Source organism: Nerophis lumbriciformis, linkage group LG08, assembly GCF_033978685.3.
Source record: "Nerophis lumbriciformis linkage group LG08, RoL_Nlum_v2.1, whole genome shotgun sequence".
In the NCBI taxonomy this organism is placed as follows: domain Eukaryota; kingdom Metazoa; phylum Chordata; class Actinopteri; order Syngnathiformes; family Syngnathidae; genus Nerophis; species Nerophis lumbriciformis.
This window is the reverse complement of record NC_084555.2, coordinates 18,355,001-18,364,889: the sequence shown is the minus strand read 5'-3', so window position 1 is coordinate 18,364,889 and position 9,889 is coordinate 18,355,001.

Below are 9,889 nucleotides of genomic sequence, written 5' to 3'. Positions count from 1 at the left end.
GTGTGTGTGTGACTATCAGTGGTACTTTAACTTTAAATATCTGCGTGTCACCTTATGATTTCAAAGCAAGTTATCCATTCATTTGTACATGAAAAAAATATAATTATGAAATCCTTAAGTAATTGTGTAATGATATCATGAGGTCATTATATATTTATATTAGTACTGTTAAATTATATATTTTTTAAATCTGATTCATCACACTTGAATTTCAATTAATCTTGAATCACATATGCATAATTTTAATTAATTTTAAAAATGCCCCTTGAAAGCAGCCATTACTGCGATGTGGCCCTCAATGAAAATAAGTTTGACACCCGTAGTTTAGATTTAAAATATTCAAATAAAAAATGATGTAAATAAAATATATGGCAAACACAGGGGTATAATTTAGCATACTTTGATAAGAAATCCTATTTGAATTAGTTTTGTGCCAAATCTAAATAAATATAAAGTTTTAAAACATTGTTTATAAAGTGTCCAACTCAATTTTAAAATTATTTTGATATTTATAATTTATTTATTTCATGATAACTGTATATATTTCCCTGCTTTTAATGATCTAATTTTAGATAATTTGTTATTATTGATGGCTATCATTTATCTAATGATGTTGCAGCTCATTTAAAGCAACATTTATTTTTTAAATGCTCCTAAATTGTGATTTAAAGGACTCGGTCACTCAAAGAGCAGAATCGTGGGATCAATGATCTGATTGGTTGACCAATGTAAATAAATAAAAATGCCCTTGATTCAATACAAATGCTGTGAAAAATGCAAAATGGTCATAAAATATACAGTACATATACAGCAGTTATAATTAGCATTAGATTTCAAATGGAAATCAAGTAAATGCTGGATTCATCATCATCTTAATGACACACTTAATAAGCGCTTTAGTTTTAAGTAAAAAAAACGTTACAAAAAAAAAATCATTGCCAAAGTGAAAAATATTTCCTATCATATTACAACCAAGCTCATTTTTCCGCTTTCTTTTTGGACCGAGCTGAACTGAACACCAGGTTTATCTGCAGAACTCATTACTAAAGTAACAACGATGGGAATTCATAGATCAACACTCGAATGTGCTTGTTTTTGTATCGCTCCAACTTCAATGCAACAAGTAAATCAAGAAAATATTATTTTTCTTTTGCCATATAGGTGAAAAGCCAGGAGGTTAATCTTGGAGCCAAGTATTGTACTGAGATGGTTAATTCATGATTCAGTCTGATATAATGGGCATGTACAAAATAGCTTGACCTAGTGTGACATTTTCAATAACCTTATTCGAGAAATGCATGACTAACAAGCTGCTGTATTACATTTCGGTCTAAGATGTAAGTACTCTCATAAAGGGTCAATGAGACAATTTATTATTATACCAAAGGTTGCCTAAAGACAATCTTCTCCCAGCAAGGCACAAATGTTTTGACATTTATAACGCATCTCTATTAAACTATATTAAAATTGTGCATGCACTTTTTAGTTAATAAGCTGACAAAAACAATATTAGACACACACATGTCGGTACCAGCAATTATACACCACATGAAAGCACAACAATATGCACAGTGTTAGATAGATGGATAGATATTACTTTATTGATTCCTTCAGGAGAGTTATATACATATACATATAAATACATATATATATATATATATATATATATGTATATATATATATATATATATATATATATATATATATATATATATATATATATATATATATATATATATATAAAAGATGTATACCTTTATAACAGTGAAAACAAGGCATTATTATTGATGTCCTTTTGATGGCTATGTATGTACAGCTTGTATAGCAGTGGAATTCAACACACAAGCGAAAGTACATTGCTGATGTGCATTTAAAATGAAGCGGCACTTTTTAATCAGGAGCCCAGACCTAAACCACTTGCTGTCACCGCAAGAGTAAGGGGGGGTCTTCTATAATTATTGTGACAAAAATCTTTTTGTTCATATTGTTACATTGCTATATTTTAAAATGTTATGTTATAGCCCAGTAGTTGTTTGTCTGATACATGTATTTTCTATGTTTATTACTATGGTTTCGTTAAAAAAAAATGTATTGATTGATTGATTGTGACTTTTATGAGTAGATTGCACAGTACAGTACATATTCCGTACAATTGACCACTAAATGGTAACACCCGAATAAGTTTTTCAACTTGTTTAAGTCAGGGTCCACGTTAATCAATTCATGGTATAAATATATACTATCAGCATAATACAGTCATCACACAAGTTAATCATCAGAGTATATATATTGAATTATTTACATTAATTACGATGTGGAGGGGGTTGGGGTGGGGGGTTAGGTTTGGTTGATTTCAGCACTTCAGTCATCAACAATTATATCATCTGAGAAATGGACATTGAAACAGTGTTGACATTATATTATAGTTTAATATACCCACGTTACATATAATATATTGCATTAGTATTTGGGGTCAATTACACTTTTACAAAATTGTATTCATTCAAAATACATTTTTGAGAATAATGATTTTTAATAAACTGCTCCTCCTTTAAAAAAAAACATTTTCACAATAGTTAATCTGAACATATATTGTATATCTGTTTTATGTCGAAGTAAGTACATTTATCAACAGATTAACGAATAGTTTTCTATGGACTAAACTACCGCCAGCTCTTCAATTCACAACTAAATTGTTTTTGGGTTTTTTAAAGGTTGTTGGTCTGCAGTGAACGTTGTTGTACATGATATGTATTTATTTATTTTTTAACCTTGCTTCCCCTGTGTGTTTCTACCCTTACAATTTCTCTTTGGAGATCAATACAGTATATATATATGTATTACATTTTGATTTGTTCAACTTAACATTGTGTATTAATTGATTTTTGTTAAAATGTTAACTTTTTGTTTTGGTTGATTTAATTTTGCTCACATTATTGTATTTCATAAAAGGGAATAGTTGTTACATTCTATGTAGTTAATAAAGTACCTTATCTTTTATTACTAAATGTATTTGTTCTGTCAATGTTGACATTAAAAATACATTTACTGCATGCAATTGCCTATCTTTTAAACTTTAATATTACCTAATAATGCAACACAATATTATATTAGCATATATTTCCCCCAGAAAATATTTTTGTTAAAAAAAAGAGAAATATTAAAATATCTGCTTGACTTATGATTTCAAAGCAAGTTATCCATCAAACTGTACACAGTAAAAATGACAATAGATCCTAATGTAAAATTCTGTCTGAGATTTTTTTTTACTGTAAAATCAACTTTGTTACCATTTTTCCATATACAGTAATACACTATTAAAACAACTGTAGATTCTACGGTAAAAAAAAAAAACACTGGCAGCTTTGTTGCATAAATTCTACCGTAAAAAACAGTGGTGCTGTTTTTCCATTCCATGCAATTTATTGTTTTTTTATATGCTGTAAAAAAAAAAACCCACAAATTTTATGGTAAAATTCTGGCAACTAAGTTGCCAGTTTCTAAAGTAAAATGTAAAGATTTTTTTTTTACAGGGTACGTTAAAAAAAAAATGTAATAATCAAATGCATAGAAAATGTTATATATGTATGTGTGTGTGTGTATATACACTATATTGCCAAAAATATTGGGCCACCTACCTTTACTCACATATGAACTTGGAGTGCCATCCCATGGAATTGTCCAAAATGTTTTGGTATCCTGGAGCATTCAAAGTTCCTTTCACTGGAACTAAGGGGCCATGCCCAACTCCTAAAAAACCAACTCCACACCATAATTCATCCTCCACCAAATTCAACACTTGGCACAATGCAGTCCGAAATGTACCGTTCTCCTGGCAACCTCCAAACCCAGACTGGTCCATCAGATTGCCAGATGGAAAAGCGTGATTCATCAGTCCAGAGAAGGCGTCTCCACTGCTCTAGAGTCCAGGGGCGACGTGCTTTATACCACTACATCCCACGCTTTGCATTGGCCTTGGTGATGTTTGGCTTAGATGCAGCTGCTCGGCCATGGAAACCCATTCCATGAAGCTCTCTAGGTACTGTACGTGGGCTAATTGGAAGGTCACATGAAGTTTGGAGCTCTCTAGCAACTGACTGTCCAGAAAGTCTTTGCACTATGCGCTTCAGCATCCACTGACCCCTCTCTGTCAGTTTACGTGGCCTACCACTTGGTGACTGAGTTGCTGTTGTTCCCAAACTCTTCACTTTTCTTATAATAAAGTTGACTTTGGAATATTTAGGAGCGAGGAAATTTCACGACTGGATTTGTTGCACAGGTGGCATTCTATGACAGTTCCACGCTGGAAGTCACTGAGAGCGACCCATTCTTTCACAAATGTTTATAGAAACAGTCTCCATGCCTAAGTGCTTAATTTTATACACCGGGCCAAGTGATTAGGGCACCCGATTCTCATCATTTGGATGGGTGGCCAAATATTTATGGCAATATAGTGTGTATGTATATATATATATATATATATATATATGTATGTATGTCTATGTATACAGTGTGTGTGTATATATATATATATATATATATATATATATATATATACAGTATATATATATATACAGTATATATATATATAATATAAATTTAAAAAAAATTCAATGTATATACATTATATATATACAGTATATATATATATATAATATAAATTTTTTTAAAATTCAATGTATATACATACATATATATATATATATATATATATATATATATATATATATATATATATATATTAGGGCTGCAACAACTAATCGATTAAATTGATTAAAATCGATTATAAAAATAGATGGCGATTCATTTAGCCATAATTAATTTAGTTGGATCTATGCTATGCGCATGCGCAAAGGCAAATTTTTTTTTTTTTTTTAAATAAACCTTTATTTATAAACTGCAACATGTACAAACAGCTGAGAAACAATAATCAAAATAAGTATGGTGCCAGTATGCTGTTTTTTTTCCAATAAAATACTGGAAAGGTTAGAAATGTAGTTTGTCTCTTTTATCCGATTATTAATCGATTAATCTAAGTAATAATCAACAGATTAATCGATTCATTTATATATATATATATATATATATATATTTTTTTTAATCAGATTAATCACACTCTAATTCTGTGATTAATCAAGATTAATCATAGGTTATTATTTGCTTGCATAAATAACATTTTCTAAAAAATGCAAATGCAATTTTGTAGTCAGAATGTCATTCGGGAATGTTTTTCTAAATGTTTTACTGAACTGCACGTCATTGATTTGCTCAATAATTGGTGACAGTAAGAATTAAGTGCACCTTTTTTTGGTCTAAAATAGATATATTGCCTGCTTAACTTAATATAAATAAATATATTCATTTAACAGGGGTATGTCTTGGTTAACTTAAAACATAATAAATTCATTGTGCATCTTTATGATAGAGCAGATCTCCAATGTTCATCGCTATGAAAACTACTGTGACAAAAAGAGAGGTGAGATATTTGTTTCACTAATATGACTGGCAACATTTCAATTGTGCTTCATTTATGAAGGAGATCTCCTCTCAGTGAGATATATGTCTTTATGCTGTGTTGTGTCATTTGTCATTAAATAAAAGCATCAAAAACACACTCATAGCTCATTAAAGTGCAATAAATGACAGACCACTAATAGCTTTAAGCCACATTACTCTCTTCTCCTACCGAGTGGTGCAAACTGGACGTGTAATATCCTCATTGAATGACGACGTGTGCAACCTCGAGCCAACTGCACTCAGTAACCAAACAAACAGGTCGCACAAAGATTGCGCTTAATGAAACCATACACAGCAGAACACTTGTACATGAACTTTTATCAACTTATCTGCTGCACTGACGAGATGCTTGCTCCGTGACGTCTCAATTTACCTTTTTCTTTTACAGGGCGCACCAACATGAAAACAAAATAATCGGCTCAGTTGGCCACTTACTTAATAAAACTACCTGGCAAAATGCCTCCCTTGACAGCTCAATACGGAACGCTTACTTTTGTTTCAAAATACGGGACGATTTCCTTCTCAAGGGACAATTGGCAACCCTATTTAAGTAGCATTTACGCCAGCGGCGCCATCCTCACGTTCATGTTTCGCTTTAAGTTTAGTTCAAGTTAAAGTCCCAACGATAGTCACACAATACTAGGTGTGGTGAAATTATCCTCTGCATTTGACCCATCCCCATGTTCACCCCCTGGGAGGTGAGGGGAGCATTTTGGTGATTAAACCCCCAATTCCAACCCTTGATGCTGAGTGCCAAGCAGGGAGGTAATGGGTCCCATTTTTATAGTCTTTGGTATGACTCGGCCGGGGTTTGAACTAACGACCTTCCAATCTCAGGGCGGACACTCTAACCACAAGGCCACTGAGCAGGTCAAGGTTTAAAGGCCTACTGAAATGCGATTTTCTTATTTAAACGGGGATAGCAGGTCCATTCTATGTGTCATACTTGATCATTTCGCGATATTGCCATATTTTTGCTGAAAGAATTTAGTAGAGAACATCGACGATAAAGTTCGCAACTTTTGGTCGCTGATAAAAAAGCCTTGCCTGTACCGGAAGTAGCAGACGATATGCGCGTGACGTCACAGGTTGTGGAGCTCCTCACATCCACACATTGTTTACAATCATGGCCACCAGCAGCGAGAGCGATTCGAACCGAGAAAGCGACGATTTCCCCATTAATTTGAGCGAGGATGAAAGATTCGTGGATGAGGAAAGTGAGAGTGAAGGACTAGAGGGCAGTGGGAGCGATTCAGGTAGGGAAGATGCTGTGAGAGGCGGGTGGGACCTGATATTCAGCTGGGAATGACTAAAACAGTAAATAAACACAAGACATATATATACTCTATTAGCCACAACACAACCAGGCTTATATTTAATATGCCGCAAATTAATCCCGCATAACAAACACCTCCCCCCTCCCGTCCATATAACCCGCCAATACAACTCAAACACCTGCACAACACACTCAATCCCACAGCCCAAAGTACCGTTCACCTCCCCAAAGTTCATACAGCACATATATTTCCCCAAAGTTACGTACGTGACATGCACATAGCGGTACGCACGTACGGGCAAGCGATCAAATGTTTGGAAGCCGCAGCTGCATGCGTACTCACGGTACCGTGTCTGCGTATCCAACTCAAAGTCCTCCTGGTAAGAGTCTCTGTTCTCCCAGTTCTCCACAGGCCAATGGTAAAGCTTGACTGTCATCTTCCGGGAATGTAAACAATGAAACACCGGCCGTGTTTGTGTTGCTGAAGTTGGCCGCAATACACAGCTTCCCTCCTACAGCTTTCTTCTTTGCTGTCTCCATTGTTCATTGAACAAATTAAAAGATTCACCAACACAGACGTCCAGAATACTGTGGAATTTTGCGATGAAAACAGACGACTTAATAGCTGGCCACCATGCTGTCCCAAAATGTCCTCTACAATCCGTGACGTCACGCGCTGACGTCATCATACCGAGACGTTTTCAGCAGGATATTTCGCGCGAAATTTAAAATTGCACTTTAGTAAGCTAACCCGGCCGTATTGGCATGTGTTGCAATGTTAAGATCTCATCATTGATATATAAACTATCAGACTGCGTGGTCGGTAGTAGTGGGTTTCAGTAGGCCTTTAAACTTGATGTGTGCCGATTATAAGAAAGTTTGTCGCTGCAAGACTAACTAATTACCTCAGTTTTATCTAAAGTTCCATCCAGGTTCATTTTGAAGCAAAAGTGGGCGCGAAGCACATCGCTCTAACTATCACTGGTGGTGTGTGACGTGAACACTGCTTGTGTAATGCACATACACTTTGGTTAATCATCATTGATTTATGGTAACGCAATAAACATTTTTATTAATCACATGCGTTAACACGTTGACATTGACAGCCCTAATATATTATGTACATATATGTAATGTTTATATGTGTATATATGTATGTGTATATGTTGAGTTGAGTTTGAGTTTATTTGGAACATGCATGCATACAACATGATACATCACTATTTCCAGTTTCTCTTTTCAACATGTTCGAAAAGGAGTAGGAAGAAGCAGAGCTTATTTAATCCTACCCCTTTTCTTGTACATAGCAGTTGCTAAAACTTTTGTTCACTTCCTGTTCTCAATTTATTCACAATATACTCCATAAGTAATCACAATAAAAAAAATAATAATAATTGGTGAAGTAAGTTATATTTCATATGATGAGATGAGTAAGATTATTTTGAGAATGAATGAATGGATGGATGAAATAAATTCAGAATGTTTATCATGGTTCTTCTTCTTTGTACTTTGTAAACACTTTAAGTTTGAAGAGTTTCGTGAAGTGGATCATATTAGTACCGTATTTTTCGGACTATAAGTCGCAGTTTTTTTCAAAGTTTGGCCGGGATCCAGTGCGACTTATATTTGTTTTTTTCCTTCTTTATTATGCATTTACGGCAGGTGCGACTTACACTCCGAAAAATACGGTACATTGTTTGATTGCTTTGCTTGATCCATTCCATAATTTAATTCCACATACAGATATCCTGAAGGTCTTAAGTGTTGTACGTGCATACAAGTGTTTTAAATTACATTTTTCTCTAAGATTATATTCTTCCTCTTTTGTTGAGAAGAATTGTTGTATATTCTTGGGTAGCAGGTTATAGTTTGCTTTGTGTATAATTTTAGCTGTTTGCAAATTCACTATGTCGTGGAATTTCAGTATTTTTGATTCAATAAATAAAGGATTTGTATGTTCTCTATATCCGACATTATCTATTATTCTAACTCATCTTTTTTGTAACACCGTTAGTGAATGAAGTGTACTTTTGTAGTTGTTTCCCCATATGTCTGCACAATCACTCAGATATGGTAACACTAGCGAGCAGTAGAGAATATGAAGTGATTTTTGGTAATTAGGGATGTAACGTAAAAGGTATAAAGATAAACCAGGGTAAAATTCCGGACGGTTAGTAATACAGTTTAATTTTGTAATTATCGAAAAACCATAATTTATCAATGCTTTTTAGGCGACATTACTCACTTCCTGGAAACGCAGCAGTAGCGCCTCAGACGCTGTTTGCAATGGCAGAAAACAACACACGGACATCGCTCTTTAGATGTTGTCCTCGTAGTAAACGGACAAAATCTGAAGTCTGGACTTATTTTGGATTGGTAAAACATGTTGAAGGTAAAATAATTGAGGACAGTCAGCCCATCACATGAAAATGCAGGAAAAAAGTCCCCACGAAGGGAGGCAACACTTCAAGCATGTTGCGCCAACTCCGGAACCAGCAGCCACAAAGTCCACGTCGAGTGCAAGGTACGTCAACTTGTAGCTGAATGCATGATGGAAAGTGTTTGAAAACGTTCTTATTAGTTGCTCTTAAGTGTTACATAAAGCTACTTGTTATTGGGTGCTGTCGATGAAAGCGAAAAGTGTGTGCACACAATGCATACTGTAGCACAGGGGTCCCCAAACTTTTTGACTCGGGGGCCGCATTGGGTTAAAGCAATTTGTCATGGGGCCGTGCTATATATATATATATATATATATATATATATATATATATATATATATATAGATATATATATATATATATATAGATATATAGATATTCCTCGCGCACTAATTGACTGAAAGAGGGATGGGAAAATGCCTTTTGAGACAATATGATTTGCCTGAGCGGCTAGGAGACACCGAGAGTAACAAGCGGTAGAAAATGGATTAGAAAGGACAGATTTAAAAAATAATAATAATAATTTAACGTGGGACTTCCCACGGGCTGTAGTATGGATGCTGGCGGGCTGTATCCTGTCCGCGGGCCGTAGTTTGGAGACCCCTGCTGGAGGAGGACAAAATGTGCTTCTGTTTATGTGTTTTGTGCTGTTAAT